The 23,305-nt window shown below is 35.8% G+C and overlaps 1 protein-coding gene across 2 annotated transcripts in view; it reads left to right on the top strand.

Moving 5' to 3' along the window:
- Positions 1-23,305, top strand: part of PKP2 (plakophilin 2) — a 259,830-nt gene that overhangs the window by 11,058 nt on the left and 225,467 nt on the right. The window contains exons 2-3 of one of the 2 annotated variants that reach the window (XM_042992091.1): positions 7,367-7,441; positions 13,975-14,037. The gene's annotated coding sequence lies outside the window, so the exon portion shown is untranslated. The remainder of the gene's footprint in view (positions 1-7,366; positions 7,442-13,974; positions 14,038-23,305) is intronic. The other variant, XM_042992092.1, reaches the window with a different exon arrangement.

Here is a 23,305-nt window from a genome sequence, read left to right as displayed (position 1 = left end):
TATATTTTTTAAGTTTATTTATTTATTTTGAGAGAGAGAGAGAGAGAGAGAGAGAGAGAGAGCGCATGAGTGAGGGGGGGAGGGGCAGAGAGAGAGAAAGACAATCCCAAGCAGGCTCCATGATGCTTGCACAGAGACCCACGTAGGGCAAGAACTCATGAACCATGAGATCATGATCTGAGCTGAAACTAAGAGCTGGATACTCAACTGACTGAACCACCCAGGTGCCCCTCAACATTATTACATTTTTAAAACATCATTTTATTTGTTGTCAAATGTGCCTTTATGCATATATAATTATATACTCACTCTTTTCTTTGTTTCTTAGTTTCCAAATTTTCATTTCATAAATACACATTTAAAGAAATTTTTTTAATTTAATTAAAAAAAGAGAAATGTTAAAAGTCCAGTTACCATATTGAAATTTAAAATAATGGAGCTTATTGGTTTCCATACGACACTCAGTGCTCATCCCAAAAGGTGCCCTCCTCGATGCCCATCACCCACTTTCCCCTCCCTCCCAACCCCCATCAACCTTCAGTTTATTCTCAGTTTTTAAGAGTCTCTTATGGGTTGTATAGAAACCAATTTGACAATAAATTTCATATTAAAATAAAATAAAATAATGGAGCTTAGTCTAAATGATACCATCAAAACAACTTAAAATTTTATTGAATTACCTTATTTAATAAGTTATCGAGAATTATCTACACACAATAGTTCACCAATTGTTTTACAATAAATTTGTTATTATTTTACAAAGTCTAAGACTAAAACCAGAGAAGTCAAACATTTATAAACTATACTTTTTTTTGTTTGATCCCGAACTATTACTCCTTATTAGGGAAGAGATCAGGGAATCAACGTGGTGATCAAAGAAATGTGGAGCACATATCACTATTATAAGTCTTTTACTTTAAAATCACCCTGAGAGATGTACCATAACTTGGTAGCAACAAAGCATGAAAGAATGATCCAATACTTGGTATGCTCAAATACCCTCGAAAGTTTCTTTGGTAACTAAGTTAAAGATGTATCCTTCTTCCTGAGAAACTTAACAGAAACCCATGGGGGGAGGGGAAGGAAAAAAAAAAGAGGTTAGAGTGGGAGAGAGCCAAAGCATAAGAGACTCTTAAAAACTGAGAACAAACTGAGGGTTGATGGGGGGTGGGAGGGAGGGGAGGGTGGGTGATGGGTATTGAGGAGGGCACCTTTTGGGATGAGCACTGGGTGTTGTATGGAAACCAATTTGACAATAAATTTCATATATTGAAAAAAAAAAAGATGTATCCTTCTGCTTAGACTTCAAGGCCCTCAAATGTAGCCCTAAGAATCCTCTCCAGTCTTGTCCTCCATATCTTCCCTGTGCATACCCTTCACTCCAACAACAACAAATTATTTGGCATTTCCTGACATGCTCCAGGCTTTTCCACTTGCATCTCTACACACTGAAACCTTACTCTTCCCTTTCCTCAAGGCCTGAAGCCCTTTCTAATAGCTCTCATTTGGATATGGTTTTGTTTCCTTTTTACTTTCGCAGTACTTTTCTTCTCTCCTGTGGCACTTACCTTGTTCTGTAGAGTCTTGTAGTATAGTTCAGTGTATATTTGCCATTTCTGATTGGATGGCAAATTCCTTAAGGGTGAAGACTTTGTTCAATTTAGTATTTCTTTTTTCATCTTCCCATTAGTTCTCACTCAACATGGAAAACGTAGTTCTTCAATACCTATTATGTTGCATGTTGCAGGCCCTGTGCAGGGCTGTGGAGATGGAATATTTAGTGAGCAGGAGGTGGTTCCTGTCCTAACAAAGCTTATTCCAGACATCAGAGGATAAAGAAAAGTAAACAGGAAATCAAAGTAATGTGGAAACATGTAGGTATTAAAGCAGGACATGGCAAAAATACCAACCAATCTATAGTGGGGGAGATGAGACATACTATTCCAGAGAGAAGGAACAGAGTTAAGAAAGAACCTGGAGTTGAGGGTGCATGTGGTTTCAAAGAGCTGAAAAAGTACAATATGGCTGCAGCAAAAAACAGAAGATGGTATGTCCTCCATAGCCTCTGTTTTATGGACCATGAGGGCTTTGCTTATGAGGGCCATGTCATTGAGGCCCTCATAAATAAGGTAAGAAGTTCAAACTTTATTCTGAGATCACTGGAAGTTGTTAAAGACATGACCTGATCAGAATTGACACTGATACTTAAAGAAAAATCCATATGCGTTAGCTTATTTCCTACCGTGTATTTATTATTGTACACTCTGCCTCAGTTTTTTTTTTAGTGTTTATTTTTTGAGACAGAGAGAGAGTGAGAGAATGTGAGCAGAGGAGAGGCAGACAGAGGGAGACAGAATCTGAAGCAGATTACAGGCTCCAAGCTGCCAGCACAGAGCCTGACATGGAGCTCAAACCCATGAGCTGTGAGATCATGACCTGAGCCTAAGTCAGATGCTTAACCTACTGAGCCACCCATGCGCCCCATACTCTGCCTCAGTTCTAAAACAATTTGATGTAGCTAAAATACTTGCAGTATAATATTTACAAATTAGCATATTTCTACTTTCAAGGAGAGTTTTCAGAATACAAGAAAATCAGACATGTTGTACTGAAATCAAAGATATATACAGCCTGAACACATTTCATGTCAAAAACAAAACAAAACACTAGACACATAAACATATAACACCACCACATGATAAGCTTTAAGCTTATTGGAGTTTTTTTAATGAAAAAGGTACACTTTTTAACACTTTCTGTCAGACTTTATTTTTTTTAATGTTTATTTATTTTTGAAAGAGAGAGAGACAGAGTGTGAGTGGGTGAAGGGCAGAGAGAGAGGGAGACAGAATCCGAAGCAGGCTCCAGGCTCTGGTCTCTGGGCTATCAGCACAGAGCCCGATATGGGGCTTGAACTCATAAGCCGTGAGATCATGACCTGAGCCGAAGTTGAACGCCCAGCCGACTGAGCCACCCAGGCGACCCTCTGGCAGACTTTTCTACAACACCAGAACACTTGTTAAAATCCTTTAAGCAATAGACATAAAGGGATATACAGTATACATGAAAATATATAAAATGTTTTGCCTTTCAGAATTCCCCTTGAAGAGAAGATTTGTTGGGGATAAAAAAAGTCTTCTGGTTGCTAGTAATGATAAGGTGAATAGTGCTTTTAAAATTAAAAAAAAAAAAAAGAGTTCTTCTTGTGTGTTGAGATTTTGAAATATACTTGTTGGAATATTCCCAAAGATATGAATCAGAACAGAAGAAGGACTGCTCATGGGGAGCCTCTAAGTAAATGAGTTTCTAGAAAAATGAATCTACTAACAGTAGTTCTGTTCTTTTTACTTGCTAAAGTAAAGCTGGAGCTTTAGTCTTTGAAGAAGTTACATGTTTATCTACCGATAATTTCTACATCAAACTATTTTCAAACTGTCAAGATTCACAAATTTCAGGAGAACATATTATGTCAAGCCCAGAGAAAACCAAAATATCTATGCCAAAACTTGCCAAGAAGGATAATGTGACTTACAGATAAAAGGAGATACACAAGGAAAAACAAGTGTTTCTTTTCATTCAGTTGCTTAATTAAATGGCATTTCCAGTTTAAATGGTAGAAGGAGGAAACATCCCTGTTTAATCAGAAAAATCAATACAGAAATAGCAAATTCAAACACCATTCATATCAGTATACCATCTAAAAGAGAGCAGTAGTTGAAGTTGTGGACATATAGAAGAAACTCTCTGAATATTGGAAAGGTCATTTCTCTCAATTTTTCACCAATACAATGTCCATCTGAGGTAAATAGAGCAGCATAAATCTTGTATTTACAAAGGTAATTCTCATAGCACAAAGGTGATCTGAGAAACGGTAAGTCTGGGATATTAGGAAACTATTAAAATAAATTAAGCAGTTCTGCTTTTAGCTAAGATCAAGTCAGAGGTACAAGGTTTACCTTCCCACCTAAAAAAAACTCAAAAACTAGGTGAAATATATGAAACAACACATGTGTAAGAGGAAATTACTTGAAGCCAGGAAACAACTATCTAAAATAATCAGAGAGAAAAGTTCCTATTGGTCACATGAGGCTGAAAGAGTGACTGTTGCAACCGACCAAGCTGGAAAACCTCATACTACAAGGAACATTGAACAGAATTCTCAGAAGGATCCTGCCTTGGTTGTGGTGAATAATTAGCCCATGATTAAAAACAGCCCTGGTACTGCCTAACAAGTATTAATAGCAAGACCCAAAGGATCTAATCATTTTCAAGTAACTGTCTCATAACAAAGCTCAGAAGTATTTATAGGAACACAAAAATATCTAGCACAATACAACAAAATAAAAGCAAAATGACTATCATTCAATCAAAAAATACCAGATATACAAACAGAAAAACAGAATTCATAATGACAAGAAAAATCAATTGGCCAAATTCAAACCACAATGGGATACCACTTCACACCTATCAGAATAGCTAGCATCAAAAAGTAGGTAACAAGTGTTGGCAAGGATGTGGAGACATTGGAACCTCATACACTGCTGGAGAAAATGTAAAATGATTCAGCCACTTTGGAAAACCAGTTTGGCAGTTCATCAAATGATTAAACATAGAGTTACTAGAGGACCCAGCAATTCCAGCTCTTGGGTACATACCCAAGAGAAATCAAAGCAGACGTCCATGTAAAACTTTGTAAATGAATGATTATATAGCAGCTCTTATTAACAATAGCCAAAAAATGGAAGCAACCAAATGTTCACCAACTGATGAATGGATAAACAAAACATGATATATTCATAAATGGAAAATTCTTCACCTATTAAAAAGCAATGAAATACTGATACATGTCAGAACATGGATGAACCCAGAAAATATGCTAAGTGAAAGAATTTAATTATAAAAGACCACATATTGTATGATTTCATTAATATGAAAATCCAGAATAGGGAAATCTATAAAGACAGAAAGTAAATTAGTAGTTCCTTGAGGTTGGGAGGGGAATAGGGAGATAAGGAATGATACCTAATGGATCTGGGGTTTCTTTTTAAGGTGTTGAAAGTTTTTCTTAAATTGACATGGTGATGCTTCTACATATCTAAATATACTAAAAAACATACAATTGTACAATTAAATGTATAATTGCATGGTATATGAATTATATCATCAATAAAGCTCTTTTTAAAAACCAACCCAGAATGGACACAAACGTTACTAGCAAACAAGTGCATTAAAACAGTCATTATAGTGTATTCCATGTGTTTATAAGGTTACATAGATATATGGAAAATCAAACCTCTAGAGATGAAAGTTTTAATGTCCAGGATGGAAAATGCAATGAATGTGATGAACAGCTGGCTAGATTGAAGAAGAAAAAAAATAATGAACTTGAATAAATAGCAACAGAAACTATCCAAAATAAAACATAAAGAAAAAAAGGAATTTAAAAAATAAACATCATGAGTGAGCTGTGGGACAATGTCAAGTGATTACATACATATGTAATTAGAATGCCCAAAGAACTGTTGAGAGAGACAGAGAAAATATCTGACTAAATGGCTAAAACTCTTCCAAATTTGATGAAAATTATAAATGCATAGATCCAAGAAATCAGTGAACCTCAAACACAGGAAAAATGGAGAACTAAAGAATATCATAATCAAATTGCTCAAAACCAGTGATAAAGAGAAAATCTTAAAAGCAGCAATGGCAAAACATACATTCCAACAAGATAAGGATGATAGCAGATTTCTTATTAAAAACAGTACAAGTGATGGGGTCCCTGGGGGGCTCAGTCAGTTAAGCATCTGACTCTTGGTGTCATCTCAGGTCATGATCTCATGGTTAGTGGGTTCGAGCCCTCGTCAGGCTCTGTGCTGACGGTGTCTCTCTCTGCCACTCCCCTGCTTGTGCATGCTTTCTCTCTCACACACACACAAAATAAATAAATAAATAAGTAAACATTTTTTAAAAACCTTCTTGAAAAAAAACCCAACAATGCAAGTGAGAAAATGATGGATCACATTTTTCAAAAAACTAAAAGAACTGTCCAACTTGAATTCTGTGCCTAGCAAAAATATCTTTTGAGAACAAAGTCCTTACAAAAACACATTTTTCTGCTTTAGTCTCTTCAAATAGTGAGTAACTAATAACATAACACCAATCTTGCATTTTCATAATAAGTCCTACTTAGTCATGATATAATAACCTATTTGAACATAGGTTGGTTGAGTATGGCAATATTTTGGCAAAACTATTTCAAACTTGCTCTTGAATGAGATCCAGCTGTTATTTTACTTTCTTTTGCTGTCCCTGTCCCGATATAACAGGTGATCCTAGCATCACAGAGGAGAGTGTTTCCTCTTCCTTAACACTCTGTAATAGTTTACTCAATATTCAAATTATTCATTCGTGAGCATGCAGTAGAAATTTCCAGGGAAGACACCCAGGCAGCAAGGTTTCTTTTTGGGAAAATTTTTCACTAAGAATGAATGTACTTAATGTTTTTAAGACTATTTGGTGGGGTTTTTTTGTTTGTTTTTTTGTTTTGTTTTTTGTTTTTTTAACCTTGAGACTGTTTTGAAAAGTTACAGTGTTCTAGGAATTAGTACCTCTTACCCAAGTTTTAAGTAGCATAAAATTATCCGTAAAATCTTCTGAATTTCCTCTTCACATCTGGAATATCAATAATTGTGTCATTTAAAAATTTCATTTTATACTTGGTCTTCTCCTTTCTATTCTTCTACCAGTTTTACCAGAGTTTGTTTATTTTATTAGCCTGTTTCAATATCAATTGTTTAGTTGATATTGTCAGTTTGTTTTTAATCTTAATAATTACTGCTCTTACCTTTATTACTACCTTAAATGCACTCGTCTTCTTCCTTCCCTTGCTGTTGATGAGAAGTAACAGTCTCACTGCAGCTGTTTTGTACATCAGTCTTTTCCCTTTGACTTTTTTGATATTTTCTTTTTATCTTTGGGTGTCTTCAGCTTTATCTTTGCATATGTAAGTGTGGATTTGTCTTCCCTTTTCGGACTTGTTGATCTTTTTAAATCTATGGATTAATGTCTTTTCATTATTTGGGGTGGAATTCTGAGTGATTGTGTTTTTTAGCACTTTTATTTTTACAATAGATTCCTTTTAATAGAAAATTTGGGAGGATAGTACAGACAGTTGCTATATCCAGCTCACATCTAATTCTCCCTATTCCTAACATCTTTCATTATAGGACAATTTGTCACAAATAATGAACCAATATTGATAAATGAAGTGGAAAGTCTATAAACTTTATAATAAAGTTATTGATGTGTAAACTAAAGTTTATTTATATTTCCTTAGTTTTTACCTAATGTGCTTTACCTATTTTAGGATCTTATCCAGGATACTACATTGTATTTAGTCCTGTGTCTCCTTAGGCTCCTCTTCCCGGTGACAGTTCCTCAGGTATGTCTACTTTTGATGACCTTAACAGCTTTGAAGGGTACTGGTCAGGTATTTTGTAGAGTTTCCTTCTGTTGGAATTCATCTGATGTTTTTCTTATTATTAGACTGGGGTTGTGGGTTTTTAGGAGGTAGATCACAGAGGTAAATTACTATTTTTATAACATAATAATAACAAGGGTACATATTCTCCACATGACTTGTCAATGTTGTTAATCTTGGTCACCTGGCTGAAGTCATTTGTTAAGTTTCTCCCTTGTAAAGTTACTCTTTTTCCCTTTTTTCAAACTTCGGAAGAAAGTCATTGGGCACAACTCACACTTAAGGACTGTGGAGTTATACTGTATATCATTTAGGGCAAAATAAGTATATAAATTGGTTGGAGTTCTGCGTGGGAGATATATCTATTTTCCCTATTTATTTACCTGATCATTTATATCAGTATGGACTTGGATATTTATTTTACAGTTTGCATTATAATCTGTTATTACTTTATTTTGCTCCTCCAATTACCTTAGCTTTGCAATGAGGAGCTCTTACAGTGGTCTCTTGTGTCCCTTTAGCATACCAGATCATTGTGGTTTGCTTATGTGCTCTATCTTGTTTTGTTTTGTTCAGCATTTTCTTATTTTCTGGTGCTACAAGATAGTCCACACTCATACTGCATATTTATGGCCCCAGCTCTAGGATCAGTAACTTCTCCAATGATCCTCCATTCCTTTCGCTGGAGAACAGTATGAGAAACCAAGATCTGGGTGCTGAATATATTCATTGCTACTAGAATGCTGTTGCTTTTTGTTCTGCCTGCTGACAGATGAAGGAAATACGTATATGTACCAGTCATTATATTTTATTGGCAGGCTTTATTTTTTAGAGCATCTTTATATTCACAGCAAAATTGAGCAGAAAATACAAAAATTTCCCATACACCCCTTCCCCACATTTGCATAGCCTCCCCCATTATCAACATCTCACACCAGAGCGGTACATTTCTTACAATGAACCTACGCTGACACATCTTTAAACCCGAAGTCCATAGTTTACAATAGGTTTCACTGTTAGTGTACATTCTAGGGGTTTGGATAAATGTATAATGACATGTTATCTGCCACTATAGTATCATAGAGCATCATTTCACTGCCCCCAAGTCCTCTGTGTTCTGCCTGTTCATCCCTCCCTCCCCCTAACTCCTGGCAGCCATGGTATTTGTTGCCTTTTCCAGAATGCCATATAGTTGGAATCATATAGTATATACACTTTCAGATTTACTTCTTTCACTTAGTAATATGTATTTAAGCTTCTTCCATGTCTTTTCATGGTTTGATAGCTTCCTTTTAGCACTGGATAAAATTCCATGGTCTAGCTATACCATAGTTGTTCCACTAACTTACTGAAAGACGTCTTCATTGCTTCCAAGTTTTGGCACTTACAGAAAAAAAGCTGCTATAAATGTCTGTGTGCAGGTTTTTGTGTGGACATAGGTTTTCAACTTATTGGGGTAAATATCAGGGAGCACAATTGCTCAATCATATGGTTAAGAGTATGTTTAGCTTTGTAAGAAACGGCCAAACTGTCTTCTAAAGTGGTTGTGTCATTGTAGATTCCCACTGACAATGAATGAATGTTTCGTTGTTGACATTTGGTGTTATTAACATTTTAGGTTTTCACCATTCTAATCGGTTGTAATGGCATCTTGTTTCAGTTTGCAATTCCCTGATTACATATGATGTTGAGCAACTTTTCATATGTTTATTTGACATCAGGATATCTTTGATGAGATGTCTGTTCAGAGCTTTTGCTTATTTTTTAATTGATTTGTTTATTTTCTTATTGTTAAGTTTCAAGTGTTCTTTGTATATTTTGGGAGACCGGTCCTTTGTCAGATAGGTCTTTTGCAAATATTTTCCCCCAGTCTGTGTCTTATTTTCTTGACACTATCTTTTGCGGAGCAGAAGTTTTTAATTTAATGAAGTTCAACTTATCAATTATTTCTTTCATGGGTCATGCCCTTATATTTTTAGATATTGCTTTTTCCTATTTGTATTCTCCTCTCCTTCTGGAATCCAAATAAGTATATGTTCATCTCTTCATTCTCTTTTCCATGTATCTTATGCTTCCATTAGAACTTTCATAGACCTGTCTTTCCATGCTACATTTTATTTTGCCTTGTGTATTTAGATATTTTAAACCTCAAGCTACCAATTTTCATTGAAATTTTATTTGTGGAAAATCTTTGCATTCTCAAATTTTCCTCTCATCTACCAAGTACTGTCTAGAATGACTCCATGTTCTCAAAATGAAGGTTTTTTTTACACTACACAGGAAGTATAAATTCAGGCTGAATACAACATGTGGATTGTACTATCAGATTTTCAATGCTTTTCTTTTTCTGGCTTCTACTCAGCACCAAGTTCATGACCGTAACTATTCCTTGCCACAATAAAAGGAACAGGTGTTTAATATATTTCTACTTTACCCTTACACTGAAGATGTAGTCTACAGAATCTCAGGCATATGGTAGAAGGGAATATATTGTATTAAAATCATGAACCTGGTTCAGCTCTGGATTTCATCTCAAATATAAGGTATCTAGTGAGGCCACAGAAAGCAAAACTCAATGGTACAAGGCTTAGCAAATGCTTTCAGTATAAAAACCAGCTTCTGTGCTCCACTATCCTTTCTGAGTTTTTACTTTCACTAGGATTTTTGGTACAAAAATATTACTCACTTTCTTGCAAGATCACCAATGCATTTGTGATGATTTAAGTTATTTTATCCATAATTTTGAGGATTTTTCAACAAAAAAAGATCAATTCATGGACCTAGTCTGTCACATAGGCGGAAATACAAATCTTTTACTCCATTTTCCTTCTTTTCTCACTAGTAGCCAACTTACATCAAGAGCAAATTCTAGAAATATGCAATATATATACCTTTCCAAAAGTCACAAAAGAATAGCTTTGGTATCCATGTCCCATTAAATCTTTCTAAAAGCTTTATGCTCCACACTTCCCCTTGCTACTTACCCTGCCTTTTCACCCTAGAAAAAGTGATAAGCATCTCTGTAGTTTCACTGTTTGATTCATGGCATCTATAATATTTTGTGTAGTTTTACAGAACCTATCATTTAAAAAAGCATTGAAACAGAACATAAAAATATTTCTTAACCCATATAAAATACCTTCTTTATGAAGCTAAAAACATTGCTGACAACTGATCTGGAAAACATAAACAGAAAGAATGATTGTTCAATGTTGATTTTTAAAGATGCATTTAAAAAGAAAACCCAATATTTACCAGGGCATGGTTTTTCCTGCTTGTTTGCAATGACTGCAAAGGAAATCAGCATCATTCTTCTCATTTTTGTTTTGCTTTGCTTTAAGGGAGAACAATCCCGTGGGGCACCTGGGTGGCTCAGTTGGTTAAGTTTCTGACTTTGGCTCAGGTCATGGTCTCACGGTTCATGAGTTCTATTAGTGCAGAGCCTGCTTTGGATCCTCTGACCCCCTCTCGCTCTGCCCTTCCCCCGCTCATGCTCTCTCTCAAAAAATAAATAAATAAAAGAACCCCATGTATTTGAAAGTCCTTTTAGCAGAATTATTGTTTATTTTATATGTCAAATGTAAATTGACTTTAAAATCTTTATGTTCTGCCTCTTAGAAAAAAATGTTTTGCACAATTATTATTTCTTAATAGCTATCAACAATCCATGTGAGAATAGGAGTATTGGTTTAAGAAATAGGATATTGCCACTTTTGCTAAGCTGTACAAGAGTCAGTATATTTTGACAGATCTATCTAGGAAGCCAAATATTGTCACCATTTTATTCCTCTAATAATAATGATTTCACAGACATCAGAAAATTGCTTTTCCAATATATTGATCCTCAGGCCAACCAACAGAAACGAAGTTAAAGCCAGACCTTATAAAAATCTTTTAATCTCCTCCAAAATAACCAGTTTCATGATTTTATATGACATAAAACTTGAAGTCAAATTTGGTACACAACAAGCCATCCATCAAAGTTTATACCTTTGCTTCCATTGGCAAGAACTAGTCAGAGCAGCTAAGTAGGATAGGGGAGGTTTAACAAAGAAACAGGAAAACATCAGAGCAAAGAGCTTTTAGGTAATGTGTGGAGGGGAAGGATAGGAAGTAATCATAAAATAAAGTACTTCAGATTACTTGTAGCAGGACCATGCTGTTACTGTTATTTACGTAAGTGATTTACCTTCCTTCATTTTTCCTCTTGGGTTTTGCCTACATCCGGTCAGCCTGGTGTGCTTTATCCTAGTGAAGCAAACCAAGTGATGAAGTTAGCAAGATCCTACTGGCATTTTTATCAAAAATCACACATCTGTGAAAGATAACTTGCACCCTCTAGCTCAGAAGAGCTGTAGGAGCAGAGAGGCAGGGTCACATCTGGAGAAACAGGAACTTTGACATTCTCGCACAGATTCTCAGGCTCTCCGGTGCCTGGGTGGCTCAGTCAGTTCAGCATTCAACTTCAGCCCAGGTCATGATCTCACAGTTCAAGAGTTGAAGCTCCACACTGGGCTCTGTGCTGACAGCTTTGGATCCTCTATCCCCCACCCCTGCCTTCTGCTCCTTCCTCATTCAATCTCAGAAATAATAAATAATAAAAAATTTAAAAATAAAAGATTCTCATGGCCTCAAGTGTGACTGATGGAATGGAAAGAACTAGATTCCTGAAGAGATTAGGCAATAGAGTCTAAGAAAACCCAATATTAAATATTAAAATTGTGTCTTAGGGACAATCTGTAATGAATTGATGACCAAGGATCAGAAGGTTACATATATCTCAGGAGATATCCTTATGTGCACCTGGTATTGAAAGTCAGATACTCTCCTTCTCCACACTAACTTCACCAGCCATTAAGGCTGGTCATGATAAATGCTACCTTTGCACTGTATCTTTTTGTCACTTGGTAAAAGGAGAATCATCCTACATTTATGAAGGCTAAAGTTTTTTTTTTCCCCCATCAAAACGGGGCATAAAATACATTTTTTAAGAGAAAATTATGTACTTTTTTCACATGAGTTAATGCATAAAATTTGTATCCCCACTACATTAAAAGTAGATATTAATCCTTTTTAAGCCTAACATAGGAAGCTATATAATAAACCAAATTCATGCCAATAAGAGAAGTCATTTTATAAAGGGTGATAAGAGGAATTCACCATCATTTTTAGAAGCACACTGGTATTTATTGTACCAAAAGGACCAGAAATAGAATGACAGCTGAGGAAGTCTCTTTTTGTGACAGAATTTTGAACAATTGTGAACATAGACTAATTTCAGAGTTTAGTCAGTGACAGTTATTGTATAAAGAAAAAGTGGTTTGAGATAGAATAAAGCGGATCATCAGAATGAAGGCCATGAACATGATAAATGTCCCTGTCTGTATCTAGGACAGACATTTCCCCTGACAGTACTGCTTATGAATTTAATATCTGAAAGAGAATTAGTTGTTACCATTAAGTAGGTGATGTATTTATATGAAATATTGAAAATAGTAACGTCTACGTTTATTGTGTAAATGGTGTGCCCAGGGCACTGGCCCCAAGTTGAAAGTGTGTTTCACCCATTGTTAAGATTCTCTGAATCACATGGACTCCCCTGTCAGGCATAGTTACTACAGTGGTGCCCAAACTAGGCTAACCTATAAACATCATCTTTATGGAATCAGATCCAAACATCCATATGGCATATTTTCTAGTGTATATGTTTAAGCTATTGATTAACCGAATGATCATAGAATTTCTCCTGCACGGGAGAAAGGTATTTTGAATACAAAATGTGTGTCCATTTATTGATGACTCAGAAATGTCATTAAAAGTAAACCTAACTAATAAGTATGTTAAAAAGAAATTTTTTAATGAATGCTTGCTATACATCAATAAACCATTGAATTTCCAATTATAATACTTGAGCTTTATTTCCACATTTCAAATATTATCATTTTTACTTTTCAGTTTTTAAAAGATAATTATTAATGAAATATATTTTCCAGTATTTCTCCACTATTTAGGAATTGGTAATCCACTTAAATATTGTCTTATTTTTCTCCTATTCTTTTTTTTTCTGTTTCCTGCCTGTAATTTGGACTTTGAACATCTTACTAATCACATTAGGAATGTAAGGTGCGAAGCCTTAAGAGAAAATTTACAATCCTAAAATAATTTTTTAATCATTTAATACGGAAATTAGAACATTGAAGTGAAGTTTTGCTTTAATAATAACCTAAAATATGTGGCTATTAACTTTACACTGGAAATAGATAACACAAAGCAAGGAAATATCATAAACAGAAGTTATGATATGTGACCTGTGATGTGATGTATGACAAAAATTGATAATTTCTCATCATCAATAATTTAGAAGGCAGACTGTTTGCTGACTGAAGCTCAGGCTCTAGGGAAAGTGGATAGAAAGAACCAGGATGTGTGTTGGCTTTTATTTACTAATTTTAGCAGATAGGCCCATATCTGAGCCTCAAACTTTGGTTCCCCAGATTTGTACCAGCAAGAAACCAACCTCACGAAGGATTCACTGCCAGCGCCCAAATCAAGTGAAGGTATGGGTGAGAGCGATGATGCAATAGAGCCATAGAAAGCGATGAATGAGGGAGTTCCTCTCTAAGGAGTTGAGTCTGTTCAGTATGTGGCAAAAGTGTTCTACCCAGATATTTGCTGGTCTGAGCAAACTGAAGCAGGGAGGGTCACAACAAAATGCACACTCTTCTTTCCACAGTACACTGGTTATCGCCAGGATGTGACTGCCCAGCCAGGATACGTTTTCCAACTCCACACCAACGCCTGCCCTTCCCTGCATCCTGCTTGCACATGGCCATTTGATTAAGTCTTATCTTTGCAAAGCTATAGAAGGTATATGTGCATTTTTTAGCAAAAATTATGTAAAAGGGCTGGGATCCCCTGTTATTTTACCCTTTTCACTGGCCAGGTAGAAACGACAAGGCCCAGAAAGCTGACATTTAGCATTCTGTTAGCATAAGGCATGTGCCACACATGAAGAGCTAAGTGAATGTGAGCTATCATTCCATTATTGGAAATGATTAGTAAATGTTTTTAATTCTTTACTTTGGGCAATTTAAAATTTACTGGCTTGAAAACTCTTTTCAAACTCATGTATTAAGCTTCCCATTGCGCTTGTCCATCCATACAATTCAACTTCTACATACAAGCCACACCAAAACCAAAAGGAAAAAAAAATCAATAAAAATTCAGGCACGTATCCACCTAGGAATTTTTTGTGGAAAAACTTCTTGGAAATGTATAAATTATTCAGGTAAATTATATTTGGGGAAAAATCAATACCTGTATGTATTTTTCCTGAGAAAAATGTATGTATGTATATTCTAATATTCTAATATTTCAGACCCACTACTAGTATTAATAGTGGCCAATAATTAAGAGGTCAAAATAGATGGTTTAGCTTTGACCTGTGGAAGAAATAATAAATGAATTAATTAGTATGAGGATGTTCTCTAATGTATTACATATGTAATATCTACCATAACACTGCAATTCATGTCCCTCCACTGCAAATTTATAAGACTCTATCAGCCTTCCAATCTATTATATCTGAGATCATATACAGAGGATGAGTCATTGAAATGTTTCAGTCATGTTCAAAGAATGTGAACAGACAGCCCTTCTGGGTAATCCAAGTTCTAAGTTCAAGTAGCAAAGTCCCTCTACTTGATTCTGTGCTCAAGTCTGATTTATCTTTAAGGAAAAGAAAAAATGTGTGTATAATTTAAATATATACTGTACATATATTTTTATACATGTGTGAACATTTTACATGTATGTAAGCATATGTTTACATATGTTATATAAATATGGTTCAGGGAGATAGGTATAGAGAGTGATGTATAGATAGACACATAGATTGATCTCTAAAGAAAAAAAAGGTAGGGAAACAAATTGACTACATATTATTTTATTGGATATTAGTTTCCTACATTTGCACAAGGAGCATACTGAATAGTATGTTCCAGATTCTTCTGTGTTAGGAAAAGCAGCCCCATGCATGCAGTCTCTTGACCCCTAGTCAACTGCATAAGAATAGACTTTGGAGGGCGCCTGGGTGGCTCAGTCAGTTAAGCGTCCGACTTCAGCTCAGGTCACGATCTCATGGTCCGTGAGTTCGAGCCCCGCATCGGGCTCTGGGCTGATGGCCCAGAGCCTGGAGCCTGCTTCCGATTCTGTGTCCCTCTCTCTCTGCCCCTCCCCCATTCATGCTCTGTCTCTCTCTGTCTGAAAAATAAATAAACGTTAAAAAAAAATTAAAAAAAAAAAAAAAAGAATAGACTTTGGGCCTGGAACACCTCCTTACCAAGAGATAAAGAGTCTTCGCAAACTATGCTGGACTTAGCACCTTGTGTGAGAATATATTTCCTTGTCAGACTCAATGTGTGTTCCTTTGCTCCACTTAAGCATGTATGTCATATGGCACCTGGCCAATCCCACTGCTTTATCTGTCCCCTGTAGGGGGAGGAGGGGATTGGGTCCTTCATTTTTGGCCACATCCCTGCATTGACTTCCAGGGGAAACCTGCTGGCAATAAGGAACCAGTGCCCACTACTGAAGCTCATCTTACTCTGTCTCTTCTCTTCATAAGTGTCATTCCTTCGAGTGGCTATATTGTGTTATTCCTTGGCAACTCCAATACCAAGATGCAGTGGACAGAGGTGTTTAATGTTCTACTCCTGATAATAGACAAGAGAAACCACTTTCTCTGTATTCTGTACACACTTCCAACAGCATTGCTCAGTATAGACCTTAAGTTAAGTACTTCTCTAATTCCAATTGGTTAATACATTAGCTTCAGATTCCTGAGGGCACTTGATGAACCACCCCTAAGCTACCTTCCCAAAGTCCTTATGAGGTAGGTTGACCAAAGAGATTATAAATCATCCATAAAAGTTAAACACTGACCTATATATCCTAAGTCTAAAATAATATTCAGAATTAAATTGTATACCTATTGAGAAAGTGAAAAATATTCTTACTTCCTATTTGTGAATCTATTACTTCTTTTTCTACCTAACGTGACCTAAATTTTCTTCATTCAGCAGGTGTTTATTCAGTGCCTCCAATGAACCAGGCACTGCCCTAGCAGATGAGAACAAAATAATAATAATAATAAACAGAACAAAGTTCCCCTCCACCCCCACTTAGAGTTGTATACTTGTGGTATAGACAGCTAGCAAACAAGTGTAGAATCAGTTGAAGATAAGAACTATTGGGAAAAGAAGCAGGGTAAATAAATATAACGTGATGAGGATAGTATTTGCATAAGGTAGTCCAAAAAAGCCTCTCTGTGGGGATGACCTTTGAGCAGAAATGTGAGTAAATTGAAGGAGTAAGTCATATGAATATCTGCTACAAGAGCACTTCCAGTGGAAACAAGTCTTCTCTAGTTGTTTTCTATTTAGGCATCTTGTTTCACCCAAAAGATTACAATGTTCTTGAAGACATCTTCTATTTATTTTGTATCTACCTCAGATAGTAGTCTCAAAGTAATCTGATTATCAGTATATACAAAGAGGAGTAGTGGGATTTTTATGGAGATATTTTATATATGTACTAATATTAAAAGTAATACTCTGTGTGCTGAGAATGTAGTATCTAGTAGATTACAGAGGGAAATAGCCATGGCAGCTTGAAAAAAAAAAAACAGGTGAAAAATAAATCTTTGTCAATGACAGAAGAGGTCCCAGGACTAGCAACACATGTGTGTGATTCACAAAAGTAAAATCTGAGGGCAGATTTTTCACTGGAATCTGTGTCTTTTTGTGACATGATTATGTGTCACTCTATTACATGGATACTTTTTTTTTTTTTTAAGTAATACATTTAAAAAGCAGGATGAGGTTGAAGGACCAGGAAAAAAGATAGCAAATGTGGATGAGTGAAATCCAATTTGCCAGGAGAATTAAACTTTTAGAGATATCCTTAAAATTTATTTCAGAGGTGTTTAACTACCATTCCCATTCTGAATATGTGAAGAAACTAATATGGAAAGGAAAGTTAGCCAACTTGAATTGCATTGTTTTCAAACAGATGCATTAATGGTAAGAAAATTTAGCAGATTAATCCACTCAGAATCAACCCATTCTCTTGCACTTCAGAAATCAAGAGTTTAAACCTTTTGTAATACTCTAGCTCAAAACAGAACTTGTGCTTGATTTCAACTAGCATAGAGTTATGCTTATAAGTCTTAACACTGTTTACATTTTATATTTTAACTAAAAAATTTATATTCTTTTGACTGACTCTAAGACAAATTTGTAAGAAAATAGACTTCCTGGTGTACCCGAAATCTAAATAGATTGGTATCTTGATACCTGAAAATCTTGATATCTGAAAATATCAATTGGAAAAGATTTAGGAAAGAACAAAACAAGGCGATTCTTATATCACAGTAAAGAGTTCAGACTATAAAACCAGATGACCAGGATTCAAATCCTGACTCTGCCATTCACCATCCATGTATCCTTCGATGAGCAGTTAACATCTTTGTTGCAGTTTCCTTAGCTAAAAAATGGAAAAAATTAATAGACCTCCTTAAGTTTGCACGGAGAAATGAATGTGTTAACATGCATAAAAATAAGTGGACCGATACCTATTTTTGAAATATTTCAACACATAATACATACTGTGATATCGTTTTGGTACTAGTAATATGGCAGGGCTTTTAAGAAAATTAAATGAGATAGTTTATGTAATACATATAAAAGGCTCAGCATAGGGGCTAATTACAAATGGTAGTTTTATTTTTTTTTCAGTATATGAAATTTATTGTCAAATTGGTTTCCATACAACACCCAGTGCTCATCCCAAAAGGTGCCCTCCTCAATACCCATCACCCACCCCCCTTCCCTCCCACCCCCATCAACCCTCAGTTTGTTCTCAGTTTTTAAGAGTCTCTTATACTTTGGCTCTCTCCCACTCTAACCTCTTTTTTTTTTTCCTTCCCCTCCCCCATGGGTTTCTGTTAAGTTTCTCAGGATCCACATAAGAGTGAAAACATATGGTATCTGTCTTTCTCTGTATGGCTTATTTCACTTAGCATCACACTCTCCAGTTCCATCCACGTTGCTACAAAGGGCCACATTTCATTCTTTCTCATTGCCACGTAGTACTCCATTGCATATATAAACCACATTTTCTTTATCCAACAAATGTTAGTTTTAGATAGGAGCATTATCACCATCAAAATCCCTATCCCTAACCTTCATCTGGAAAATTCTGATATATAAACTAAGCAAAAGAAATGTCAGTGGGCCCAGTTGCATGCCCATGAATTCTATGTATGGAACAACTTAGACCCAGACAGAAATAAGTATTGTTAGGGCACCACACAACAAGAGGTACCATTGTCTTTATTCCTGGACACAAGATTGAAATAACTATTTAGAGACTATCTTTCTAAAATGAATACTAAATTCAACTTCTTGTATTTCTATAAGTTATAAAGACAGTGTTCATTGATAATATTAGAAACTACCCTATGAGCTATATACAGTTTCATAAACCGAGAATTTCCATACAAATATACATACAATGAATCTAGTTGCACATAATGGGATTCTGCTACTACTTTGCAAATCTTCTTCACTAAGGAATCAGAAACCCTTCATCAGACGTAATGAAGAAAACTGTCTCGCAGATCTTACCCAATTTCTCTCATTTCTTCACATGGATTCTGAATTGTTGGCTAATCTCTTATGTTCCTTCCTATTCTGGTCTCATGCCAGTCTGGGATAGGCACTTGATTGTGTGAGGGCTTTTTATACTGATTGCAGACAATTCATGCTATTTCCATCTACAAGTACCAAAAGTTCAGGGTTTTAAGAGGAAGATTTAACCACGTTTCTATATCTCTAGCTATCAGTGTTCAAAACTGAAAAGAATTTAAGCAGATTTCTCTGCTTTTTTTTAATTTTTTTTTAACGTTTATTTATTTTTGAGACAGAGAGAGACAGAGCATGAATGGGGGAGGGTCAGAGAGAGGGAGACACAGAATCTGAAACAGGCTCCAGGCTCCGAGCTGTCAGCACAGAGCCCGACGCGGGGCTCGAACTCACGGACCGTGAGATCATGACCTGAGCTGAAGTCGGCCGCTTAACCAACTGAGCCACCCAGGTGCCCCCAGATTTCTCTGCTTTTAATGAAAGACACAGAATGTCTTCCTTTAGATATTTATTACAAAGAAACAATTTCTTTCCTTGTGCATAATGCCCAGCTTTCTCTCTGCCTTTCCACCCAGAGGATTCTATAATCTGTATTTATCTTTCACTTGTTGATCCACTCAACAAATATTTATTGTTTGCTATGCCCAAGAAACTCTCTGGGCCTGGGGACATACAGTGGACAAGACATAACCCACAGCTTCAGTGTTAACTGCATTTACAAAAAGATTAAATCCTGTCTAATAACTTAGATAAAAGAAATTGTATATTAACTATATGTGAGAAAAGTCTTGGTTCCTATGATGTATTCTGAGTACTTTTATACCAAGCGTCCTTTTAGAAGCCACAACCTGTTCTGAAAACCTTAACAGCAGTGTCACACTGACTGTTCTTCCAATGTCGTTTTCCTATATAGCCAAACACCGCAATGTGGTTATGTGGTAGATGGTACTGGCTAGCGTAATTGAGATGAACTCTGGTAAAGATAGAAAGGTCTTAAGACTAGAAAATTCATAGGCTGTTAGATTGCTTTCACATAATGTACCTCAAGGCTCATCCTTTTTATCTCAGATGGGTTTAAAACAAAACTTCTCCAGTTACGACTGCATTAGCTGTATAAGTAAATCCATGAGAATAGCTACAAGATATTTCCACATTAGCTCAGTTACTTAATGAAGCAATCATCTGAAGAACATGAGAGTAAAATATAATACAAAATAAGCCTGAAAAAAAGGGAAGAGATGCTTTAAAACAAATGCTAACACTATCAAAGAGAAGAGCAATGAGAGAAGATTAGAATAACTCTTATCCACTGATACAACAAATATTTTTTGAGCTCTTAACATAAGTACTGTGACAGGTGCTGAAAGTACAATGATGAATATTACTCACTTGATGACATATTAAAATTATAGGGTCTTATTGCAGAATAACAATGACTCTTTATTTAACTTGTATTAAATGTATGGGACTGCTTCAAGATTTTTTGAAACTGTTATTTTTTATTCTCAATTATTTGATGAAAGCCCTAAATTTTCAATCTTGCATTTCTGTTTCTGTATGTGTATGTATACACATTCATATATATTTCTAAACATAAGTTCATATATGTGTATATACATGTTCTTATTAACAGAAGTACTCAATAATTTCATCTTATTTAGGTTTTTTTTGCCCTAGAGGAACCCTTGAATACATGAAATTTTAGAAACAATTGAGATTAAGGATATAGTTAACAATGGAAGATACATGGGTAAAGCATTCGTAATTTGGATATTTGTTTCAATTTATAGGAAATCATTGAAAGTATTATTATTTATTCACATGGAACACTTATCCTCAAAACACCATTAAAAATTCCATTCTCATAAGATTGTTATATTTAAGACAATTACTTGATTAACAACCTAGAACTAAAATGTTACATGTCTTCTCAGCTCTTATTTCAGTGCACTTTTACCTAACCACTGTTTTAAGAACAATGGAATGCAATCACAATATTGAAGAGAAAAAAAAAGTCCCACCAAAGAAGATCACAATGATGCCAATTTGGCTGTCTAATAGCAATGACAACATTTATCATGGAATACAGGCCCTTTCATGGCCTGACTCCTGCTTAACTTTCCAGATTCTTCTTTTGTCATTTGTTGCCTTACACTTTATACTATAGCAACATTGAATGATGTACTATGTCCTCCCCATATTTTGTTGCCTCTCATTTCACTGTCTCTTCTCATTCTTCTTCCTCTGACTGGAATATCGGTGTCTCCCTCCTCCACTTTTTCTCTTATTCATGCACATTGTCCAAGTGTCGGTTCAGACATCTCAGATACCTTCCTTAGACCCAGCTCTTCCAGGCTGTTTTCTTCTCAGTATCCTAGGTATCTCTATCACTACACAAACCACATTGTAGTAGTAACATTAGGTTGAACCAAATGAAATTGCCATTATTTGGTTGATGTTGACTTACAAAAAGGGTGAGTCATTTTCTACCACCGGGCTAAAAGTTTCTTTGGGGTGGGTCTTATTACTTAATCACTGTCTATTCTTTCCCTGTTTAGAATGGACTCTAGTACCTGTTTGCTTACCTGAATAAATGGGCAATTTATAAACAATTGCAGAAATTTCAAGGATGTTCCTCAAACTGTCCCACACCCTAATTTAAGCCAGTTTATGTCCACTCACGCCTCCAGTGGGTTGAATGCATGGTTAAACCAAATATTTTTGCTATATGCCTTGTTTTGGATAATGAAGCAGGGCTCCCTACAATGTTTTTTGTTGGCTGTTCTTGCAAATTGCGTGGCTTCTTTATGACTATATCTTCAACAGAGACCTGAGAAAATCTGTCCCCTAGCAACAGCTTTCTGTAAATTATACTCATAAGTCAATACAAGGAGAGGGAGTGAGAGATGTGGGGTGAAGCATTTCTTGGTTGAGCATAATTTTAACTTTAGACAAGATCCAATTGATTCAAGCTGATTATGAACCGACTGTCTCTCTCCCTCCTTTGCTTTGGTTCTGTATACCTCAGCTTCATCCAAAAAGATTCTGCTTGCATCAACCCCCCTATGCCTTCCTGGAGCTGTTCAATCACTCCTGGCAAATGGATTATGAATAAGATGCCAACACATGATTTACTTCCTACGAGTCACAACTCATCATCCATATTTAGCAAATGCCCACTATGTTCTAGGAATTAAGGTAGGATTAGAAAGATGGGTAAAAAGGAATAACTCTTGCACTCAAAGAGCTCTGAGTTTAGTAGGAGGAATGAGACATATAAATAAACAAAGGCCAAAAAGAGGAAAACTCATATTAAAGATATATACCAAGCACAATGGCAATGAGAAAGAGTTTTCTCATGGGGCACCTGGGTGGCTCAGTAGGTTGAGCGTCCAACTTCGGCTCAGGTGATGATCTCACGGTCTGTGAGTTCGAGCCCCGCGTCGGGCTATGTGTCAACAGCTCAGAGCCTGGAGCCTGTTTCGGATTCTGTGTCTCCCTCTCTCTCTGACCCGCCCCCGTTCATGCTCTGTCTCTCTTTGTCTCAAAAAAATAAATAAACGTTAAAAAAAATTTTAAATACCTGTAGGATCTGAAAATTAGATAATCGGTGGCCTTGGTAAGAATAGTAATAGTGTCTACTGGAAAAGGATCCCAACCACTAATTGGTAAGCTATGATTTACAGATAAGGGAGTGGAGAAATCAGTAGTGAAGACTGTTGTTTCTATGTGTATACCTGATATAATATTAATACTGAAATTAAATAAATTTGAATTGTGGAAAGATACAAAGATAGAATACCTACAAATACCTATATTTGTATAATCTTACTGACCGTATGGGTTAGCTATCTTTATTTTCTGCCTTTTACAAAGAAGGAAATCAATAAACTGGACTTGAACGACAGAAGTAAAACCATCATGAGTTGGATTTTTTTCATATTAAATCCATTTTCCCACATTGTACGTACAATCCATCTTTCAAAGCACTTTGACATTTGGTATTGTCAACCCTAACAGGAATTTAAATTAGAAAAAAAAAAAGAATGAGATAAAGATTAAGTGATTTGTTCAAGGTCACATTGTTACAAAACTTGCATCTTATCCAAGACTCTACCTA

This window comes from Panthera tigris, chromosome B4 (genome assembly GCF_018350195.1).
Source record: "Panthera tigris isolate Pti1 chromosome B4, P.tigris_Pti1_mat1.1, whole genome shotgun sequence".
Lineage (NCBI taxonomy): Eukaryota > Metazoa > Chordata > Mammalia > Carnivora > Felidae > Panthera > Panthera tigris.
Note: the sequence above shows the minus strand (reverse complement) of the source record. Positions and strands in the feature narration are given on the sequence as shown.